This window comes from Acomys russatus, chromosome 8 (genome assembly GCF_903995435.1).
Source record: "Acomys russatus chromosome 8, mAcoRus1.1, whole genome shotgun sequence".
Taxonomy (NCBI): Eukaryota; Metazoa; Chordata; class Mammalia; order Rodentia; family Muridae; genus Acomys; species Acomys russatus.
The window spans coordinates 26070957-26095370 of NC_067144.1; the positions used below are offsets into that span (position 1 = coordinate 26070957).

The 24414-nt window shown below is 39.5% G+C and overlaps 1 pseudogene; it reads right to left on the reverse strand.

Annotated features, from left to right (window-relative positions):
- Positions 1–23003: 23003 nt before the first annotated feature.
- Positions 23004–23474, reverse strand: LOC127193102 (low molecular weight phosphotyrosine protein phosphatase-like; annotated as a pseudogene).
- Between the last annotated feature and the right edge of the window lie 940 nt (positions 23475–24414).

Below are 24414 nucleotides of genomic sequence, written 5' to 3' on the forward strand. Positions count from 1 at the left end.
TGTGCTAGTAGACTTGATGGAGAAACCCAGCAGTGCTGGCCTGCTTCGGCATTCCTCTTGATCCCTGTGAAGTTCTCTAACTTCTGGGGCGCAGGACAGGACCTCTTTGGAATGAGGGCTCTATTCTCAGGCAAGGGGAACTCAGAATTGTGGGTGAGGATTAGAATTCCTACATCTTTTAGAAGAAAATTCTAGTTCTTGTGGCTTGCCCTGGAGTGGGAATTACAAGCCAAGAGACACTTATAAAACCTCATAATAAGCAAACAAAAGTCACATTGGTGACCAGCCCTGGGCTTCTTTTCTACATGTGCCATCTTCTGGTCTACCTACTCATCTTACAATGCACCTATGTAATTAAAAATATTTTCATCACTCTATGCATATTACAGTGACAGGTTAAGTTTGCTTTAGAGATCAGTAGATGGAGGCAGTATCATCATTCAGCCATTCACATGTTACATTCATAGAGGACCTGCTATAAATATCATTTCACTTTCCTGCCCCATTAAAAAAAAGGAAGAGAATGGGCCAGAGAAAGAATGAAATTGGTCTAATTATATTTACACGTTAACTCTCTCTTCAAAGCATAGGTGGTAGTGCATAGGCAGAGGTGGAAATATGTGCTACACAGAGAGCTGTCCCTTCATCCCATTGTATGTATGATCTTTCTTTGATATATATTATTTCATGAGATACTTGTACAGTATAAAATAAGAGTGGGAAGAACAGTGTTGAAGCAAAGAGAAGATTCTATGGAGAGTGGGCATCAAGCACAGCAAATGTACAATTACTGTGTAGATGAGGTTAACAAAAGATATTTAAACATATATATGAAGCATACATGATTAATTTCATATATGACCATCTCAGCTAGGGTTACTATTTCTGTGTTAACACACTATGACCAAACTCTTGGGATGGAAAAGGTTTTAGTTTGTTTGTTTGTTTGTTTTTGTTTTTGTTTTTTGTTTTTTGGCTTACATATCCTGAATCACAGTTCATTGAGGAAAGCCAGGGCAGGAACTCAAGTAGGCCAGGAACCTGGACGAAGGAGCTATTACAGAGGCCATAAGGAGTATTGTTTTCTGCCTTACTCCCCAGGGCTTGCTCAGCCTTCTTATAGCACCCAGAACCAATAGGCAAGGGGGCAACCACCCACAATAGGCTGACCTCACACATCACTAATTAATAAAATACCCTGCAGGCTTGTCTACAGCTCAGTTTTAAGGAAGCAATTTCTCAATTGAGGGTTTCTTCCTTCTTATGACTATAACTTGTATCAAGTTGACAAAACTAGCCAGCACAACCATGTAATCCACCCTTTCTGTAGTATTTCTTTTTGGGCTTTTTGCATGTTATCCATGATCTTTACAACAATTCCTACAAAGCAAGCTTTAGCCTCATTTACAAATACAGGAAATTGAGTCTTATAAAAGATAGGTAACTTACACAGTGATTTGAATTCACATCCACATGATTTCAGACTTCAGTTTCTGCCCCCTCTCAATCCAAATACAAAAACTATGCTTAGAGAGAGTGGGAGACAAAACATTTTAAGGTGGTTATCTTGGAAAAACCAGGATCTGTGGGCACTTCAGGCACAATGTGGACTTTACAAGCAACCATATACATTGTTTCATTTCTTCTCTGCGAGAGAAGCAGTTATGCTGGATGTATAGAGTGGGGAGACCTATGGAAGAGTAAGGAACATTGTATGAGACCTATATATACTTGCCAGAACAAAATGAGAAACGGAAAATGTTGTTTTCCTACCAGGGAAGGAAGAGGACTTCAATGGCCAATGTTACATTATAATGTCAACAAAGTATTGGGAATGAATGTCCTGCACCCTGACCTTTGCGTCTTTGCTTTCTCACTGGGCTGCATCTTCCCATACCATGGCCTGTGTTAGGAAATAGGTTTGGTCCTACTATATGTCTTGATGCTTTAAGTGTTTTTCTGATTCCATGGGTTGCTCTTGGAAAATCATAATCTCGGTAGAGATACCCCCATCTGTTTTCTCTTAGCTATTACTCCGTTACCTGTCAAGAAACATGATGTCTCCTAAATGGCCAGATCTCACATCACTCAGATCTTTCTAAATATTCCATCTGGAATTGCTTCCTGCCTGAAGTCCACCTTGAGTGTCCCATATATTTCAATAACTATCACGGTTTTCTTCCTGAAGAATAACTCAGTGAGTCTTTTAGGTAGCAGGCTTTCTCTTTTCTAATTGCAATGATATTAATAATTTATATCATAATATTACATTCTTATTCCTTCTGAATTGGTCTGTGAATGAAAATCATGTTGACTTAGCTGATCATGTTGACATTAACCAAATTGTAAGGGATGGGAATATATCTCACGATTATAAACTATCTGAATATACTTTATGCATATCTATGTACCTCTCAAAGCTCTTTCCCATCTTTTGAAACCCTGAATTAATTGATTCAGTGCTGGGCTCTAGAAAAGTATTTGTGCAACTGTAATCCTCATACGTACAGAGTCACAATCATTCCTTGTTGTGTTTATAACTCCTGGGATAGCAATGAGTGGAGGCAAAGTACTCATAAATACATTTGAATAAACCAAAAGATGCTACGTTTATTGCATTATTCCTATGCACGCCTTTTCTATTTCTCCACAACTACAAAGAAATCACGCAGATCAAAGTTTCACAAATTCTAATGTGTATTTGAACCACCTGGGATCTCATTAACATGCTGATTCTGTCTCAGTACTTCTGAGCTAAGGTGAGAGTCTGTGAGGGTGGGCATTTTTAGGAAGAGCTGGGTGGCACACAGGTAGTCTAAAGACAATGTACTCAGTAGCAAGGACACAGGCAATGCACGGCCTCTGCTTTCCCGAATCCCATAACAAGAACATAACTTTCACAAAATGTGTTGAGTATCTTTATTATTCTCCTGCCTTTAGGGAAAGAAGTCCTTGCTACAAATATGTATACACTACGATGGGCAGTATATAATTATTGAAATAAGACGCCTGGTTGTTTGCATAAGGTTATTGTGTAATTCAAATTTTTGTGACCCAGCCCCCCATATCTGGTTGCAAGCCTTGTTCTGAGAATACCAATAAAGCAGCTTACAGCCAATGCTGGGCAGGGGAGAGAATAGGGCTGGACTTCCTGCCAGCGAGGAGAGGAGTTAGAAGGGGAAGTAGGGGATTCAGTAGGGGGTTAAGTAAAAAACAGAAGTGTAGGAGAGATGAAGATTCAGCTGGAACAAAGAAAGAACTAAAAAAAAAAAACAATTAACTTGGCGATTTTGGCAAAGATGGAGTCAGCATAGCATAGAGGGTTAAGAACAGACTTAAACTGTTCAAGATTGTGTTGTAAAGTCTTATAAACAAACATAAAAGGGTCTCAATTACTTGTGCGATAGCCATGCTAAGAAATAAACCAAGAGAAACAAACACAGTTATACAAAGATAACATTAACACCTACTATCCAATCGTCCAGATCTGACAGATAAGTATTGATAAAATCTAATTCTGAGTAGTATCTGCCCTACTGAGAATATAGCTACGAATGTAAGAATGAAGCCCAGAAAGACTGCTGTTTATAGTCCAACGAATGATGTCAGAGAAACAATACAACAAAATTATCACTAGAAATGAAAGGTTCTTTGTTGTTGTTGCCGTTGGTTTTTTTTGTTTGTTTGTTTGTTGTTTGTTTTCTTCTTGCTATTTTTTATAATAGAAAATGAGAGAAAAATCTTTGCAATTCCACTTGACAGATCCATGCGTTATTTACTCTTGAATGTGTCTTACTTAGTATTGCTGCCAAAAAATGCCGGATTAGTTGAAGTAGAGTCTTGGGACATAGAAAAAGTTTAATTTAAATGCTTAGTTACAATCACTCTATAGAGCCGATTACAGTTTAAAAATACCTCCTCCTTTGCATATCTTTGATTTCCATTATCAGGATCCACTGCTCACCAGACTCAGCATTTAGAAATGTGTATTTATTGGTTGTCCCATGATCACCTCCTGTCTCTTTTCATAAAATGATGTTTTGCAATTAAGGTCACTGTCTATACCCTAAATATTTTTAAATGCTAATTGGAAAGCTCTCTGCTATATACAACCCTGGTAAGGTAGATAATAATAGGCTTTGCTGATTATTAAGCAGGGCTATGCTATAGCAAGAGTCTAAGGGCTCGATTCAGTCATGAAAGGAGCTGATTTTTCATTTGTTGTTACTGCAGTAGATGCCACAGTAATCATCATTATTGCTGCTATTCTGTGGAAAGGCATCCATTTTAGAAGCTTGGAGTACATTTTCAGAATGTGTAATCAAATTTTCCCTTACCCATTTGCACACTTCACAGAGCATTTTGTATCTATTCAGGTAATGCTTAGCTATTGAGCCTCATGCATGCAACTTTACACGGTGTCCAAAATGCAAATGCACCATGACGACATCAGAAGGATGACTCGTGGGAAGCTGAGTAGGCTGACTTCAGGAGACAATGCCAGTGAGATGTGTCGCCTGCATTTCCCTCTCTCTCTTCCTTTCTTTTTCAACCTCCCCCCCATCCATTTTTCTACTTGTGGTCGTCACAAAATCTTCACTTTCTCCTTCGTGAGTCTTGAGCTATTTGACAAAAAAATTCTGGGGAGGGAGTGAAAAGAGAACACTGGGATGTTGAGAAAGATGGTTAAAAGCAGAGAAGAAAAAAATATGGCAACATCAAGAGGTAGTGAAATGAAAATTTGGGAGGTGCATGTAAACAAGATACAGAAAACAGGAACTCGACGAAGAAAGATAAGTGAGATCCAAATGTGCCTCAAATTTCCAAACAGCGCTACACTTACAAGTAAAATAAACCCCCAAAATGGAATCCTGGCATCCACGCTTCCATCTGAGCTAACGTCTAACGCGAGTCTCTTAGGAATGTCGGCACTTAGAGTGTAGCGTCTTTGACATTGCTCCAACAGCAACACTTTACCATGTAAGTATCCACACACAGACTTGTTCATTTCAGTTCCTTGGCCCTTTGCAGTTTCTGGTGGTGCCTGGTCAGCTTGAAGTTGCTGTGGCCTCCATCTTTGGGGAGCATTGCCTCTAGAACCACACTTATGACATTCTCTGGTCATTGTCAGATCAAGCCACCCTTCGTCACCTTCACCTTCCTCCAAGCTCTTTGTCGAGTAGTGTCTGTTGCCATAAGGCAATATGGCCACATGCTTTCTCACTTCCTTGTCCCGTCTCTTTGTCACGATAGCTATTTAACAAACCTTCATCCTTGGTTGATTCTCTCTCCCCTCTACTCCTTATCTGCATCACATAGCTGACCATGACTGGAGGGAAATACAGAAAATGCTTCCTTATCATCCTTAGGGACCCCTGCTTCTCAGCCTTGTCCATTCTCTCACTTTCTCTAGCAGTTACAGCTGACCTTTGGCTCATGAACAGGTAGAACCTTTATATGATGAAAGTACTGTAACTTAAATAGATGACTTTAGAGGGGTCTTTAAAAAGGCCCCTTTAATTCCCCTAATGGACTGAAATGATAATCTGGCAACACAGCCCTTTGTTCAGACTTAGAGTTCCCCCCCCCCCCTTTGGGATCTCAAGCGCACCATGCTGCATGTCACCAAGAGAAGATAAAAATCCAAAATCCAACGTGAGGTGTCTATTGAATATGCATTACTTTCACCCACTGGAGCTTTGAAAACACTTAAATCAAATAGCTGTGAGCCAAGCAGCATCTACATTGCATATGTCCTCTTCCTCCTCTTTGTATAGCCTCCACCACTTCCTTTTCTGTCATCAGGCTCATCGTATGACCTTGCTTCCCGGTTTACTGTCAAATCCCAGAAATAATGAGGCTAGAGTTTCCTCAGCTGTCTATCATGGTATCAGTGAATCCTATTCATTTCACCAGTTGGTAAAAAGCCTGTGCCAATCAACTCTCTTTCTCTTTGTTTCCATGGTTTGTGGCCTTAAGGTCAATCTCCCATGTAAATGTTACCTAAACATGTTTCCTCTTTTATCAGAGGGTCAATTATTATTAGAGTATTCATTCCTACAAGCTTACAAAAATTTATTCTTCACATCTTAAAATGAAAACCAAAGCACAGTATCAGTACTAAGACTAATTCAAGAATGAGCAGTGGGTTAATTTTTCATGCAGTGCAGATACCTCTCTTGGTCCTGCTTCCCTCTAGGGTGCTTATTTTCATCTCTTAAGATTATTTCAGGTGAGATTATCTTTCCAAGCATCCCAGGGAGGGTCGTGTGCCTTCCACATGTCAGAGGGAAGATGGCTGTGTTAGAGTTTGGAAATGTGTTTTCAACAGACACCAATATATTTGTGTTTTTATCTGAGTTTTTCCTGCCTCAAGAACCTGGACAAACATATTATTTGTAAGCCATTCCACTATGGGTATTTTTTTTTTTTTTTTTTTTTTTTTTTTTTTGTGGCATCCTGAACAGGTTACTCTGACCTCCCTGCTCCAGCTGTTTTCCCACCATGCTTTTCTCACAACACCTAAGCAATCATTTAAAAATAGAATTCCAATCCTATCACTCTGTTTAAAAATCCTACAATTGCTTCTCCTCTCATTCTAAATACTGGAAAAGATCTAACAATGGCTGCAAGCCCCCCACACCCCAGTACCTCTGATTTTCTATTTTCCACACTACTCCACTCAACTATTCCTCAAACTTTGCAGGCAAAGTTCAGCTGAGGCCTTTGTGCTGTTCATTTTCTCAGGGTGGAACCATTTTCTTTGTAACTAGCAATAGCATTTTCCTCTTTATTTTTAATTCTCATGTCCACCTTTCCCTCTCCCCTTTTATTTTTAATGATTTCGTTGGTGCGTATTGATCATACACAGTTTCATTCTCATGCTTTCACATGTATATTTGTATACATACCTACATGTCTACACATACACATACGTACATAATACATACACACATGTATCATACATTTTGATCCTATTGAACCCCATTACCTCTCTTGCCCCTCTCCGCTCCTATTCTGACAGATCTCCTTCTCCCTAGTTCCTCTTTACTTTGTTTTAATGACTCAGTAAGCTCTGTTAAAAATTAGTGCTTACAGGAACATGGGTGAGCACTTACAGGAACATGCATGCCTTACCAGTAGCTACATCACTGAAAAAGATATCTTTCCTCTCCCACCAACCATTAATTGCCTATAAATCTCCAGAGAATGGTGAATCCTTGTGAGTTCCTCTCAATCCCTTTGAGATATTCCCTAACTCTTCGAAGAGCTGACATAGATGTCTCATCTATAGCTGAGTAGTCATTTTATTCTCTACACCATGACAATTATAAATTTCTGCAGTTAAAACTAATAACTGCTAAAAGAAGCTTCTCTGACCAAAGCTGATAGCAGCATTAATCTGTAGGCATAAACATGGTTATTTAGAAGCTATGCTATGTCCATTTAGCAAAACAATGGGAGCAACTTCCCCATTTAGGACCAGTGGCCTCCCCAGACATGGGCTTTTAATTGGGCTGATAGTGCTAGATGTGAGTCCTTTCCAAATATGGAATGAGTCTTAAACCCAAATCATAGGGTTGGTTGGTTACCTCCATAAGTGATACACCACTATTGTACCAGCGGGAATATCTTGCCTGGGAGATCAGAAGTGTTGTATGAAGGATCCACATCTGAGTAAAACTATTCATAACAATCCTTCCCCGGCAGCATGCATAGCACTTCTGGCAAAGTGAAAGCTAACTAGCAGGAGGAAGTAGTCTGGACTGATTCACCTGGATTATTTCTGCCTTATGACCATGGCATGTGTTTTCTTCAACAATAATCTCTCACCATCTAGTTCTGGTCGGCAATCCACAGCAGTCACGATTACTCGTATTGTTTTGCAGCCATGGGGCACTCTCTGAACAACAAGTTGTAGGAGGTGGCCTACTCCTGATGCTAAGATTTCCATTCAACAATCAGAATCTTCTAGGGAAACTTTCTATTCCCACTCAGGGTACCACCACCACCATAAACCATCTCTTAGCCTTTCAGCTCCTATCATCCTACTCTCATTTCTCTTTCATGGTATTTCTCATTAAAAGAGATATCATCCACTATTTTTTTTCTATCTGCTTCATGTGTATGTGGTAAGCACATGTACATGTATGTGTGTGTGTGTGAAGACTTGAGATAAGATTTGGAACCATCCTTCATCATCTTCCCCCTTGTTCATGTAGACATAATCTAAAACCCAGAGCTCTACAATATGTCTAGTGTCTCTTCTGCTAAGATTAGAGGTAGCTGATAAGTATTTGTTGGATGAATAACTGATGTATAAGATTCATGTTTATACCTGTGAATAACATTCTAATATTTAATTCTGATTATCAACTTGACTATATTCTTAATCACCTAGGAGACACATCTGTGGGTGTTTCTATGAGAAAATTTCAGAGTATTAACCGAAAAAAGGATAATGCACCCTCAAAGTAGGTAGTACTTTTCAATGAATGGCCTAGATAGAAAAAGATTTCTGAAAACAAGTAGCCTTTTATTTTTCTGAGTCAATGTATCTAATGCTGCTTCTGCCACCCTCCACTGTCATCTGACTCCAGCCTCCTCATGCTTCTAAGGTAAGCTCAATACTGGTGACGTCCAGGGAGCTCGCAGGCACACTTTTTGGACTGAGCACCCACTGGACTCCCTGCCTCTCCAACATGCAGACGGCCATTGTTAGACTAACCATACTTCTCATAGTTCTCATATACATTAACTCAATAAATCCCCTTCTATAACACATAAACAATCCATTGGTTGTGCTCATCTAGAGAGCTCAGCCTATTATGGACATATAATTTAAAGAAAATCTCAACCCTAAGTGAGTTTGCAAGAAGACTCTCAAGTCATTAATCTACTTGATCATAATTACAGGAGAACTGGCTACATCTGGTAGTCCAAATGTTTTTAATTGCTCACAATACCCACCTAAGTGATGGTCCTTTAAAAAATATTTCTTCTGAATGGTTTTGGAATAGAATCATGTAACATAGCAGTGACAAAGAAACCATCAAAACAATTTTTCATTTAAAAACAAGAGACAGAACTAGTGAAAAAAAGGAACAAGAAAATTTAGTTTAATAAGTACAGTCGATTGTAATCCATCAATTCTCTATCGGTCAACTCTATCTACCTTTATCAGATTTTATCAGTAGTCTCTAATAATAGGAACGTTTTGTCATTCCAGCCAAGAAATACTGTGTGCCTGACATGTATTTCAGTCTGACTTTATTCTGTATAAATTGGGGAATACTACGTATTATCTACATCACAGTTTTGTGAGAATATGTGGGTAACACATGGATTGGGAATATTTAACACATGAGAATCTAGATTTTTCCCTCTCTTCCTTGATTATTTCTCGTTTGAAAATTATTTTTATGTTATTAATGAAAGAAAGCTGTGTTACTTGCTATGTTTCAGGCAATAGCAGTTAAAAGTAAAAGCTTTGGGCAGGTGTTGGTCTCAGCAAGAGACTTCTTGCCTCTGCGTTCATGTTAGGGATATGGATTCTTCTATTGGCCTTGAAGCTTGATTACTTGGATTTTCCAAGGACACAAATGCTTTTTATTTTTTCTTTATTTTTAACCTTTGTAGGTTAGAAGCAAGCATGAAGAACTTGACTCATAAAGATATCATACACTACGGCAGGAAAGGAAAGGGGGAGGTTCAAGAGTTTGGGGACCATTTTCTGGAATATTTGGTTTAAGATTTTACCCTATTTTTATGCAACTAGAATATAAACCCCTGGGTATTTTTCATCCTGAAAGAGTAAACATATTTGTACTTTTTCTGACTGTTGTGTAGTTTTCCCTGATTCTAATGCAATGGCCTGGAAAGTGAATTTTCAAGTTGGTGAGGTCTTTCTTCCATGTCTTTTTCTTCTCTGCTGTAGCTTCAGGCTTCCTCAACCACTGAACCAAAGTGCTCTAAAGCTCAGTGAGAAAACCCTGGGGTCATAGTCTTTTCTCTTCCAGGATTTTTATTCCCTAGTTTCTGTCACTCAGACTTTTCCTGCAGCCTTTAACTCCCATAGGCTCTCTGAACCACACAGAAACTTAACTCATTGGTCATGGGGGACAGTGATGACAGGGGCCTTTAGCAAAAGATAAGAGGTAGTGGAGCTGGGCTGGACATAAAGATGGAAGCAAGAATCTGGTTATGGAATTAGGGCAAGCCAAGCCAATTTAAAGGAAAAGGGGCATTTTTATTTTTAAAGCATATAGGCCATCATTTTCAGTAAGAAATGGTAACAAAAAGAAAAGTAAACTATCATGGAACATGTACATGTGGGGAGCTGTTGAGTGAGAAAAAAAATCCAGATAGATGGCACGTGAATGTAACAGCAATCCTGGGTACACCCCGTGTTGCTTCTAGGGGAAGTTCAACCCCAAGATCCGTGTCTGGGGTTGTGTTTTAAAGCATTTCTAGAGTTTAAAGTATTTCTTTATTGCCTGTACATTTCTTAGTTAATACATAAAATACCTTTCCTGAATGGAAATATTGTGTGAAGGGATAAAAGTCTAATTTTCCCTTTGAAATGTTATATCGTGTTCTTAAAACCTCCACACAGCACGCATGAAACATCAAACTGTTAGAAACTTGCTAATAACACAGTACTAATCAAAGTTAATTATGTGTTGAGTGAATAATGGTATGTTAGATAAATAATATATGTTAGTTTGAAATCACTATCTATTAAAGAAAGTATGTTGAGCATGGCCTGTGTGTTAATTGGTGACGATAACAGAAAGGTGCAAGATGATTTTACCCCATGGGGTTGATACTTCACTTCAGTGATTCGTGAAGTTTAGTACTCATAAAATTTCCTTGGGGTGAGCCAAAAATCTAGAGTCTCTGGCTTCACTAAAATACACCCTGATGCAGAAATTACAGGAGTGGCCCAGAAGCCCACAATTTAAATATTAGAATATTCTAATGCTTCTATTCCTATGGTCACACTGTCAGATGAAGGTCTAATAGGTAAATGACACATAGATATCAGATGGTAAGATGCAGAAAGATTGTGATAGTAGAGAGCCAGTTAAGTCTCAGTGTCTGAAAGAATCAGGGAGGATTCTAAGAAAGAAAACAGTGGGATAAGGCCCTGAAATGTAAATAAGAATTTGACACAACAAGGAAGAAGATTTAAAGTGTTGTACAAAATATTTGAAAAAAAAAATGTGGTAATAGCATTTTGAAAACAACAGGAGATTCATTATTAAAGGAACAACCTAATGTGTAGAGGATGATGAGGGAGGAAGACCACAATCCAGGTTGGATTCCAATGTAAAGTGTTTGTATATTCGAGTTATGGGTATTGGGAAAGAAATATTTAGAGTCAGGATGCAGAGATGATCGAATTTAGATGTTGAGTCTATCTTCATGGCAAAAGATAAGAGAACAGAATCTGGTAGGTCTAAGAAAGATACAGATATTTTTAAACAATAACACACAAAGTGGATGAATAAAATTCAGGCATTTCAACAATGTCCAATGTAGAATATTCCAATGTTGCAAGGAGAGAAGGGTTCAAGAGAAGGAATTGTTACAGATAGCATCTACCCTTCTATTCTAAGCGGTCAAGGGCCAACATTAATTAGATCTATAATGGTAGCATTGAAATGGGGTGAACTGGGTGAGAGGGGGGATGGAAGGACCTGGAGGGGTCAGGAGCTCTAGAGAGAGAGCACCAAGGCCAGCAGGTGTGGATGGGGGGAGGGGGTGGCCTGCACAAACTGATGCACCAACCAAGGACAGTACATGCAGAGTACTTTGACCCCTGTTCAGATGTAGCTGATGGACAGCTCATGCTCCATGTGTATAGGGAGGTGGGAGAGAGAAGACTGCCTCTGACATGAACTCTGGTGCTTGTGATTTGATCACTTCCCTTTGGCAGGGCAGCCTTAGGAGCACACAGAGGAAGGGCATGCAGGCTACCATGATGAGACCTGATAGACTGTGATCAAATGATGGAGGAGGAGCCCTCCCACAATCAGAGGTCTAGGGAAGGGGAATAGGGCAGAAAAGGGTGGAAAGATGGGAACTGAAAGATTAAGGGGATAACAATCAGGATGTAGTGTAAATAAATTATAATTTTAAAAAAGATTACAAAAGAGCTAGAAATGATCATAATGAGTGTGTTAACCCAGAAGCAGAAAGACTCAAATGGTATATACTCACTTATATCTGCATACTAGCCCAAGAGGCATGTCCCATGAAAGCCTTCACTTACCAGGAAACTGGGACAGAGGGGAGGACATCCTATTGGGACTCTAGATGAGAGAAGCATGGGAGAATAGCAAAGTAGAAGGATCCAGAGGGTCCTAGAAACCTACAAGTAGAACATTATGATAGGCAGATTTGGGCCCAGGGGTCCCGCTCAAACTAAAGCACCAGCCAAGGACAATACAGGTGGTAAACTTTAAACCCCTACCCAGATCTAGCCAATGGACAGAACATTCTCCACAGTTGAGTGGAGAGTGGGGTATGACTTTCACATGAACTCTGGTGCCTCATATTTGACCATGTCCCCTGGACGGGGAGACCTGGTGGCACTCAGAGGAAGGATAGCAGGTTACCAAGAAGAGACTTGATACCCTATGAGCATATATGGGGGGAGGTAATCCCCCTCAGGAACAGTCATAGGGGAGGGGAATAAGGGGAAAATGGGAGGGAGGGAAGAATGGGAGGATACAAGGGATGGGATAACCATTGAGATGTAACAAGAATAAATTAATAAAAATTTTTAAAAAAATAAAGGTTAAAAAAAAAGCGAGGTAAACTGAGAGGAATGATCAATTCTACCTGCATGTGCTATGCTTCGAATATAGGAAGAAATGTTTATACACAGCGCTTAGTTTACTTTTCTGTTGTTGTGATAAACACCATGACCAAAAGCAACTTGTGGTAGAAAGTCTCTATTTGGCTTATAGGTTACAGTCACCATCAGGGAAGACAGAGGAGGAACTCAAGCAGGAATCTGAAGGCATGCAATGAAGCACAGACCATGAAAGGATGCTTCGTACACGCTCCCTACACACATGCTCCTCTGCTCATACTTCAATCAATTTTCTCATGCAACCCAGGACCACCTCCCCATAGGTGGCACTGCCACATCAGGCTGGGCCCTCCCCCATCAGTCATCAAGACAATGCCTGACAGACCAGACCATAGGTCAATATGATGTAGCCAATTCCTCAATCAAGACCCCCTTTTCCCAGGATACAATCATTTAATATAATTTATGTTGTATTAAGTATCATAAGTACTATAAAATTATTTTAAACATATAGACTGTGTGACAGCTTTGTAAATATTTTTTGAGGGACTTGATCATCTGCAGATTTGGATATCTGCAGGGGCTCTCAGAGCCAATTTGCTGTGGATACTTAGTGATGATTATACAGAACATCAACTCACTCCCATCCACTTCTGTCAGTGGCTTTAACTGCTAGCATCTATTGTACTACACCAGACTCTTGGTTTATTTTGCTTTCTTCTTCTTCTTTTTCAAATGTGATATTTTAATTTATTTTTTAAGTAATGTATTCAGATTACATCTCAATTGGTATCCCCTTACTTGTATCTTCCTGTTCCCCCTCCCTCTCTCCTCCAGCCTATTCCCCTCTCCTAGGTCTGTGATAGAAGGGGACCTCATCCCCTACTATAAGATCACAGCCTATCAGGTCTCTTCCTGAGTGTCACCAGGTCTCCCCACCAAGGGGAAATGGTCAAATAGGGGGCACCAGAGTTCATGTCTGAGTCAGTCCATGCTCTCCACACAACTGTGGAGAATGCGCTGTCCATTGGCTAGATCTGGAGAGGAGTTCTTACTAGCAAGAGTAATAGCAAAATGTAAAGCATGCTACATCAATCTTTTGCTTTAAATAATTCAATGCATTCAAAGTATACCTAAAATTAATTATAAGAGCCACTCCCCGGTACTGTCTTACTATAAGATGCTTCTCCCTGAACTTTTTTCATAGCACTCTGTATTGTATTCTTGTTCAGTTACAACTGTCAGCCATGTCCTCTCATCATAACTCAAGTTGTCCCCTTCACCTGGAACATCTGTCCTATGAAAACTCACAAGACTATTTTCTCTTCACCATTCAATTGCTGCCTAAGTATTTCTTCTGAGTGTCTACCCAACCATCTCATTCAACAGCAGGTCTCCTATGTTTTTAGTTTGTCTTCTTATTTGGTTCATGCATGGCAATAATTACAATGTATTCACTTTTATCCATTTCTCTTTTACTATATCTGTTTTCTCTATTATATTGTCATCTTTGCTCCTTCCTTATGTTTTGTTGAATTGCCAACCCTTCATGACATGCTTAGAAAAGAGTAAATGCTCACTAGGTATTCATTAAAGCAATGAATTATTGTGACAAGATGCAGAGATAGTTATCTGTAGTTCAACTTGTAGAAGCCTATCCCTGTTGTTTATGATACAGGTAAAAGAGTAGGACTTGCTAAAAGGAAAATGAACCTCTGAGTAGCTCCAGAGGTAAGAGAGGACTGCCAGAGAAGAAAGGAGGAAATCAAGTGTGTCACACATGTTCTGTTGGATCCAAAATACCCAGCACAAGGCTAAGCTTCAAAGACACTTCCAACAACTGCCTTGATCTATGGGATGCATGTTAAGCAAATAAGGAGACTAGGTTCAACTTAACCGAATGGTCCAAGAAACTGAGAAAGGCAGGAATTTTATAATTAGAAACCTCTGAGCACACACACACACACACACACACACACACACACACACACACACACAATGTTGTTTTTTTAGAATGCTTAGTTCTTGAATGAAGCCAGACAGTAAGAGCTTGAACGCATTATCAAATCAGCACATTGGTCTTCCAGTGAATTAGTTGGACCTTATGTGTTCTAAGGCTGGTGTTCAATCATCCTCCTAAATTTACTATGTGATCTAGAGATAGGTTTAAATGTCAGCAGGCAATATTTATTGTTTAATCTGCTCAATGGAAGCCAGTCCCTTAAATCTTTTCATGCAACTATTGTAGCAAGGACTAGAGGGCCTGGTTTTGTCCTTATCATCATAGCCCACATCCCTTTCTGTTCATGGAAGCTCTTGTAGAGAAAATTTGCTGGATAAGGAATTCACTGAAGGTCAAAGGAGCCTGACATCATGTGCAGATCCAGGGTTCATGCCTTGAAAGAAACTCAGATACTTTTTCAAACTAACAGCGCTGTTTTTGAAGGCTCTCTAACATTCTTTATTTTTCCCCCAAGCAGGCGTTTTTATTAACTAAATTCAACATAGAAATATGATGATTATTTATTTATATTTCTGATGGTTGTCTTCTTTTTTTCGGATTCTGGCATATTTTTCAACTGTTTTTTTTTATTAGCTCTAAAATCAGGCAGAGGTTTGACTTATCTCTCATTTATATATTTCTTAATGTTGTAGAAATTGCTACAGTATAGTTGGACTGAGGTGGCTTGGGGTAGTGAGGTGAAGGGAGGGAGTGTGAGATGGATTGCAGGAGGCTGAGAACATCAGAGAATTAGGCCTACTCAGAGGGTGTGTGAGAAATGTACAGACTATGTTAAGGGGGGAAAGACAATATGTGTCTGCACATGAAGGCTGGAAATTTCAAGAGTAAGAACTCACACGTCTGATTTAAACTCACACACACACACACACACACACACACACACACACACACACACAGCAGACATTTATCTTTTAATGGATGCTGAGGAACTATCACTACATGTGGCATCAGAGCCAAAAGGATTGTTATATCCGGACATCAATTCATCATGTCTGCAGAGAAGAGGAGGCATATGTTCCGAGTACTCTCCGTTGATTGGTCAGCTCCTGTTTCCATAGCAATCCATGTATAACTCAGTCATTTTTTTCGTCTCTCTCTCCCCTCCTGTGTTACCTCCACTGCATAGAGAAGAACATAAGGTTTATAAACAGACATATTAGGTGGATGTAAAGTGGTACTGCAGCCATTATTGCTGTGACTGATGGTTTCAATTGTATCAGAGTTCCTGGCCGTGTAACACTTGGCAAGACAGCAAAGAAACCTTGTATTTTGTCCTATCACTGGGGAAAATGTCATTTATTTAAATAGATAGGGATTTTTTGTACATACTATATACGTTTAGGGAAATAGTGTGTTCCTTAACCTGGAAATAACTAATCCACTGAGATTTCTCTACATTTCTGGTTTTGTACATACTTTCCTGTAGAATGAGCTTATAACCTAAGGTGTGACTCACATCTGGCTAGTTCTCTTATTTAATTCTGTGCTGTGACTGTAAAAAGCAATAATGACTATTTCCCAATAATCTGAATGAGGAAGTTTGTTTATTACCAATCTGGTTATTTATTGCAGATTATTTTTTCACTGTTTCATTGAACAGTGCCACACCCTCCTGTGCCTCATCATGGTAAAGGGTGTTGCTGGGAAGTCATGGCTGTCAGCCTTCCATTTGCTGTTCTGTTAAAACAGCAGTAGGTTTATCTTTGGGGTATTTACTCCTTCCCCACTCTGCTGCTACTATGAACAATGCCTTTCTTACCTCCAGAGGTGGGAATCAGGGCCTTCCATTCCCCTGGTGACTGGGTCAATAGTAAGTGGCTATGACCAGCCTAGTCTCCAGAGCCAAAAGCATAGTTCTGATGGTTTGCCCTGAGTGACCATGAATACTAGGATTTCTTGTTTGTATCTTATAAATTATATATAGTAAGCACGTATTGAACTATTTTTGGTATCCACACATTTACAGCTTTTTGCATACTTCAAAGATAGAGTGTCTTAGACGTGTACTGACGAGGGGGAATTTTGGAAGATGAGGAAAATGTCAAGCATCTCAGAAACGTTCTTAATATCATCATCTTTGTAAATCTGACTGGAAGCTGAGTCTGAAAAATCATAACTTACTCACCATAGTACAGTATTAACAGATAGTTTAAGTCCCAGGAGACACGAATGCGAATCTTATTTCAATTCTTTCGTTTCTACTGCAGCACATTTTTTTTTTCTATTATGTAGTGCAGAGTGGACACACAGATCTAAATTTGCATCTGGTTTCCATAGTAACTGCATTCCAGCTTTAACGTTAGGCACTACCTGTTGTTCTGTGGACCAACCTTCAAGCAACACCGTGGAATACAAGGAGGCAAAGGCTGCCTACACCTTTCTCAAATAGCAATACCCTGAGGGATTATTTCTCAAGTACAGTTAGCTACACACTTACGGACCTAAAATGTTCAAGACTCTACCATCTGCCACCTTACTCTATCAGCAAACATAGCAGCTGGAGTTCCCCGCCCTCCCCAAAAATGCAATCCTTACTTCCACATACCCCATCAGGAGGAAACTCACAACCAATCATAATGGCATATTGTGAGACACACGCAGAACTTGTACAGCTATTGCGTATATTTCCTCTGATACTTTATGATTGTGAAAACCACAACACAGTTAAACTCCTCTCACACAGGATTTCTGGCGCTCTACATTTGCACAGGAACACGCTCATGAAATCTCACTTCCAAATATATCAAGCTATTTTAGAAATAGTGTGAACCTTTTTTTTTTTTTCCTCATTCAGTTTTAGCTTTTCCTACTTGCAAGCAAATTAGCTGTTAGGGAAGACTTGGGGGGTATTCCTTAATTAAAATCATTTCTCATCACTCTGACTTAAAGACTCTAATCTGTAACCAGGAGAGTATCCCTCCTGAAAGACTTCATTTGCAAAGGGCAGCGCATTTTCTGAAGCTTATGCATCACTTGAATAGATGTGATTTAAAAAAGCTTGAGGTAAAAAAAAAAAAAAAAGGGCTCAAATTCTTCTGAAAAGTAAGTGTAAGTATTTGTTCAAAATGGTGTACAGCATATATCACAAAGGAGTGTGGCTCCCAATCTGAAACCGTCACTAGAAAGGGGACTGTTTCAACAGGCACACAGCATCCTTCTCCTTGTTTTTCAAAGCTTACTTTTCTCACCAGGCTTTTAACCCAACCTTTTGGCAACTTGGTGTCTAACTCAGGAAATCCGAACAACAGAGCAGACTCTACCCATCCGCCTGAGGTGCACTGTTGTCCACCAGCTTCAAAGCAGACGTTCTTAAATAATCTCACTCCCTCAGGGCTGTGCTTGTCCTTCCATCTCTTAGCCATTCTGAGGCTGTGGGGAAAGAGTTTTGATGACAAGGATGTCTAGTTGGAACCTCAGCTGTACACACATAAGCCAAGTTAATTTTCGGAGACCCTGGCCTCTTTGCAGAGGGAGATACACCCACTTACATGGAAACATGAGACAGGAACACTGGAAAACACATATTTCTAAGGAGGACCCTTGGTGAACACAGATATGTTTAAATTTATTTTTTACCCATCTCCTTTTGCAACGTTTCCAGGATCCGCAGTACAGATTAAAGAAGTTACCTGCTGATAGGGCCCACATAGAGGACTCTTTTTTTTTTTTTTTTTTTTTTTTTTTTTTTTTTTTTTTTTTACAGCCAATCAAGTGCTGCCTGGCCTTCATTCTTTGCAATTAGAGTGACCTGGAGGCTTTGGGGCAATAAAACACATTTCCTGCTCATTTTATGACATCACAAAACAGAATTCTGCCTCCAGATGCCTGAAAAGAAGCAACTGAAGCTAAATTATAAGAGGTGGAAATTTCAAAGTTGTAGCTTCATGGTCAGCACACAGTGACCACTCAGGGAATGTGATCCATTACCAAATAGTGTTTCTGGAATAAATAGCTAAATGGGGTAGGGAAGGAGACCACTGGGCTGAACAGTATTAGATGGACTGCTAATGATGATGACCATGAACATGAGACCAATTTCTGGTTAAATAAGAATGTGCGGAGATACAATTTCGGATGAAACATGAAGGGTAGGATGTCTCACTTTCCCCAAGACAGAGGTGGAGGTTCAATTAAGGAGGCACATAGACCGCAATGCAGACATTCGACTCTCAGCTGAAGCCACCACACAGTGACACCCCAGACTTCCACCTTGGACTTTAGAAATATTACTCTGGAACATAACAATCTCCCATGTGAAAAGAGTGACATCATCTGAACTTCTCCTGATAGCTGCCAGACTCTGTCAACTCTACCCTTAAGATATGGAGGAAAATAGAACAAAAGAAAGATCTTATATTGTAGGTCTGAAAGCTATAGAAAAGAGTCACCAAACTGGGTCTGAATGCTAGTGATGGTTAAAATGCTTTGCTTAGAATGATAATATTTGTTAGGAACAACATAATGTCATTTAACTCTGGAACCCCTGTTTTCTTTGTTTTAGGCCATATCTCACGAGGCTGAGTCTGGCCTTGAATTCCAGATTCTCCTGCACCCATCCATTCTTTTCATCCATCGACCTCCACTCTCCTGCTGGTTTTATCCCCTCCTGGGATTACATGACCAGACCATCTTGCTTGCCTTTAGTTCAGGTAACCTTAACCTGGGGTACGTGGAATAAATTTAAGAGAATTATCTGTGAGCCTCCTGAAATTACATGCCAAAGCATGCACGCACACATGTGTGTGTCTATGTCTGCATGTGTGTTTGTGTATGAATACACATGTGCACAGAGAGATATGAAAAGATGGACATGGGAATCACAGAGTTGACTTTTCTTTTTCCTTAGCTGGGAGTGCCAGCCAAACTGATGCCATCTGACTCAAGAACAACCAAACAATTCCCGGAATGGAAACTTCGCACTGTTAGCATATGTTCCTCAATACACACAGAAGCCCTGATTATGAAGGGAGGAAGCACAGCAAGAGAATGCCCCTTGTGGAGATGCCTTGGTGGGTCAAGCTCTTGCCACATGCATGTGAGGACCTGAACTTTCCATTTCTGAAACAGTTTGTATATTGGATACATATCTAGCTCTGCAGAGGATGTCTGCATCTGTGTGGTGAATTCTTGCTAGTCTGTAGCATTGCAACATGCACAGAATTATGGGTGGAGAACCTGTGGCTTCTGCTAGCTTCTCATGGGATGTGTGAGCCAAGGTCATTAAACGATCCAGCTAGAAGAAGGGAAAGTGAAGTACTAAGACACTGGGGGTTTTATCCCAGAACAATGGGCAGAATCAGGTCTAGGAAATGGTTCTACCCATTCCAGGTTCAGCACTTTTCCTCATAAACTTTAGTAGAAGTTCAGGACTTTAGGGGGCATGAGAGGTTTTTAGATAAGCTACTGTGAACATTGGGAGTGCCAAATCATTCCATTAATATGTGTATCTAGTTTTTCTTAACTTTTGTTCTCCCAATATCATGATAGAAGCAGGGTAGTGTGGTAACCATGGAATGGAGACAAAGTACCGATGACCCTCAGAATCCCAGATGGATAAGTATGTGGATTCAGTTGGAGAGCTTACTCCATCAGTCAGCATGATGTGAGTACATTTTCTTATCACTAACGTGCTTTCATAGGAACCATCACACATAATGGAGCAGACTGTAGCATCCTCTACAACTTAGTTTTAGCTGTAGCAAGAAATGGCCTTGGCAACCAAAACCGTTCTTGCAGATTTGTGTCTCCATCTCCATAAGCTTTTTCATCTTCATCTCTAATGACATTGACCCGTGGGGCTGCTTTTAAGTCTGCCCCAGGGGAAGCCACTCATCGCAGTGACAGAACCGTTGCACTAAAGCAGCAGTGGTGGCTCCTTCTGATCTCTGCTCTTCAATCCCGGCACTCGGTCTTTGTTCCCTCAGGACCTGTTCCACTGGCTTTGCCAGCACCACTTTTTTCCTGCTTGGATTCATCTTCTTTGCTTCCACTGGTTATCTGTCTTCCTTTACCAGTCAAGGGGGGATCTAAATAGCATGACTAAATCACAAAAGTTGGTGAAGAACTCCATTAACCCAGGAAGTAAGAGGATTTGCAGGATATGAGAGTATGAGATGTGCCATTCTCAAGGCAAACAAGCAGCCCATTTTTGTGGAGTGTTCACAACTTACAGAGTAACAGATTTTTGTAGAAACAGATGGCAATCCTCCATATAATCAAATTCTAATGAGCAAAGTATTCTGAGTACTGTCGATTTTCTCCCAGCAATGCCTTCTCGTCAATAATCGTACATGATGTTTATTGAATACCTACTCTATGTCTGTGATTGAGTCATACTCTTTGCATACATTTTCTCATTGAGCTATCATAATTAAATATCATGAGCATCTCAGCCTTACAGGGTAGAAACAACACCTCCCATTGTGACATAGCATTGACCTGAACATGCAGATGATGGAGAAATGTTTAACAGCACCTATATAAAAGGAGGAAGGCTTAGCTATAAGGTATTTTAGCACAAATTGAGTAAAACAGGTTATATATGGCAAATGATAGCAACAGAAAGAGAAACATGTGGCTCCTGGATTGAATTGTAGTGATGTTTCATCTAAAGAGTAAGTAGTAACTCACCAAAGAGTAAGCCACATACATATAGCTTTAGTGTGATGGTAGAACACTAAGTATTCACTGATTAAAACACAAGAAATATGTAATAAGACTTGAATGATAAAGCAGGAGATCATCTGCCACACAAGAAAAGAAGGCATGAAGGGAGGAGAGCTGGAATGTTCCTGAGGAACTTAGATTTTTATAAAGATGGCACATTTCCCAAGTGAATCTAGAAATGCAATGTCACATTAAACCAAATGCCAACATGGTTATTTAAACATACACTAGAAGATTATTTCTCAAGCTTCTCAAGTCAAATATGTGATATTGTATTATTACATAATACAATCACAATAATAAGGCAAAATGTAATGGTGACATTATTCTTATAGATATATTTAAATAGTCATATATGTATATACATAGATAAAACTGTTGACGCTGATAACATTGTCTTCTCTAACCAAGGGAAGAGCTAAATAGCTGAATTACTGGGTGTCAAGTCTGGGATAGTGTCTTTTCACATACACCATTTTGTGTCTCTTAAATTTTGAACCAGGTAGCTATAAGTAACTCAAAAATGTTTAATCTTGGAATAAAATGAGCCAGAATAAAGGGCACTCTTCATAATTTGTTTGGGGACTGAGTTGGTAATTCCTTAATAGCCCCATTAAATATTGCCCATGGAAGCAGGGCCTGGCACAGCTATCAGGTAGGGCTAAGACCTTACACTCCATAGCAGCTTGAACGACATTTTGTTAAAGCATTTATCACATGGCATCATAGTCATTTATCAATAGTTTGGTCTCCCTTACAATGATGATGAGAGGGCCTCAATGGGGCAGAGACAAATATTCATAGATTCATTTATTCATTCATTCACTAAATGCTAGACATGGTGTTTATTCAACCATGCATCGTTTGTGCCTGGCCTTCAACTGGCACATCAAAATTCAATGTACCAATTTCAAATGGATTCATGAATGAATGAATAAGGTATGCCCAGTGATTCATCATAGGGTTCAAAATGACAGCCTCTTAAAATCAGTATTGTCAACGTTCCTGACTTCCAGAAACGCTAACTTTTCTCATGTGAATACTGAAACTGTAGTCAGATTGAATATATATTCAAGAAAGAAAAACACCTCTTGTTCTGCCTGCAGAAAAATTAAACATATTTATTCAGACACAAAAGAGATATTAAAATTCTTTCAAATACTATTTTGTTACTCTGCTTCCTGGTAAATTTGCATATTTAGAAATGTCATAATTGTATCCAATAGAATAGACAGACATATGCAATTAATATTCATTGTGAAAATGTTTTGTCATTCTAGGTATCATATCACTTGGGATATGAGGGGTTTTTTCTTACTTAAATATTTTTATTCTTCTGAACATATACTTAATTTCACCTACAATTATTTTAAAGATATACAGTAGAGTCAGCTGAAAAGACAGGAGGGACATGGGGCTAAGGACTGTCACCACCCTTGGGCATGGCACTGGTTGAGTGAGTTGCTCGATGGTGATGGGCTGGACCAGCTACTAAGTCTTCTCCAGGAAGGCCTTGCAGCACCTGAGATATTGCTCGTACACCACCTGGAAGTCAGAGTCGTTGCCATAATAGGGACCTTTAATAATGAGCTGTTTCTGTGAACCATAGCTCCCAAGTAGTTCAATTTTTAACCTTGCAGTTTTAAACTTGATTACTTTTTCTATTCAAATCTCTCGTTGCTTTCATCCATGCATAGTATATAATTGAATGTGGCAAAGTCTTCTTTTGTAACCTGCCATGTACCGTGACTCATGGGGAGGCCATGTTTTCATATACAGCTCTGGCCTCAACCATCAGGGGGTTTCTCACTTCACAGGTGCATGTAGCTGCACTGTCTATCCTCCAGTTATCTAAAACATCTTCATCAGCTACCAATTTTCTGAAAACTGCTTCTGCAATGGGTAACCAGCAAATTTTACTGAGACACATGACAGCACGGACTTGGACCTGACCTCTGCCATCTTACAGTGCAGCAAGACATGAGATCTTGGTAGGGAAAAATAAATAAAATCAATGTGAAGAGTGATTGTCATCCAACTTGTCAGTGGTACAACCAGATCCAAGACAAATGAGTCCTTGTTCTGAGTCCATTGTGTCATCTATTTCCTCTCTCAAATGGAAACCCATAATTTTGTTGAAGTAAAGAAGTCATAGATAAGTGTTGATCAATTCTGACCCAAAGAACTTATTAAAGTGGATTAATAGAAGTATTGAGTGGGTCCTAGCTGACACCCAAAAGTGTTAATGTTTATTTTCTTCAAATACCATGACTGTAGGAGGTTTTGCAAAAAATAAAAAACAAAATCAAATGAACAAACAAACAAACAAATATAACTACCTGTGAACTATGGGAAAGATGTATTAAAACCCAGAATTTCTAAATGAGTCAAGGGATCTGAAGGCCCCATTGGCACCCAGCAGCTTTACCCCTAGTATCCTTTTCCATTTTAATCAATTTACACATCTCTACCCACTTCACTCTCTTGTGAGTGCTTCCCCAAAGGATCTATACCCTTATATGCTTGTTTTATCCCCAAAGTATAGCCATTGCTTGGTACAAAATACTCAATAAGTGTGCACACCGAAGGCTGCAATGATGGCTCTCGATGAGTTATGGCATGGGGAGGTCTTTCTTATTTTCAGCCCCCAGCAGCAGGTGCAACCAACACTTGCAATAAGAAATCTTGATTTTAGGCACTCTTCTGGGAAATAGGGGTGGGGAGATTAGGTGATGTGTAAGGGCATGTTTTATTCTGAAATTCTATGATTTTGTATAAGCATGAATACTGTTGGGAAAGAGAAGTGGGAAGGTGACAGATCAAAAAGTAATAAATACAACACAGAACAATCACTATGCATTAAATTATGGATCAAATGCTCCATAACTATGCTAAAAAAGAA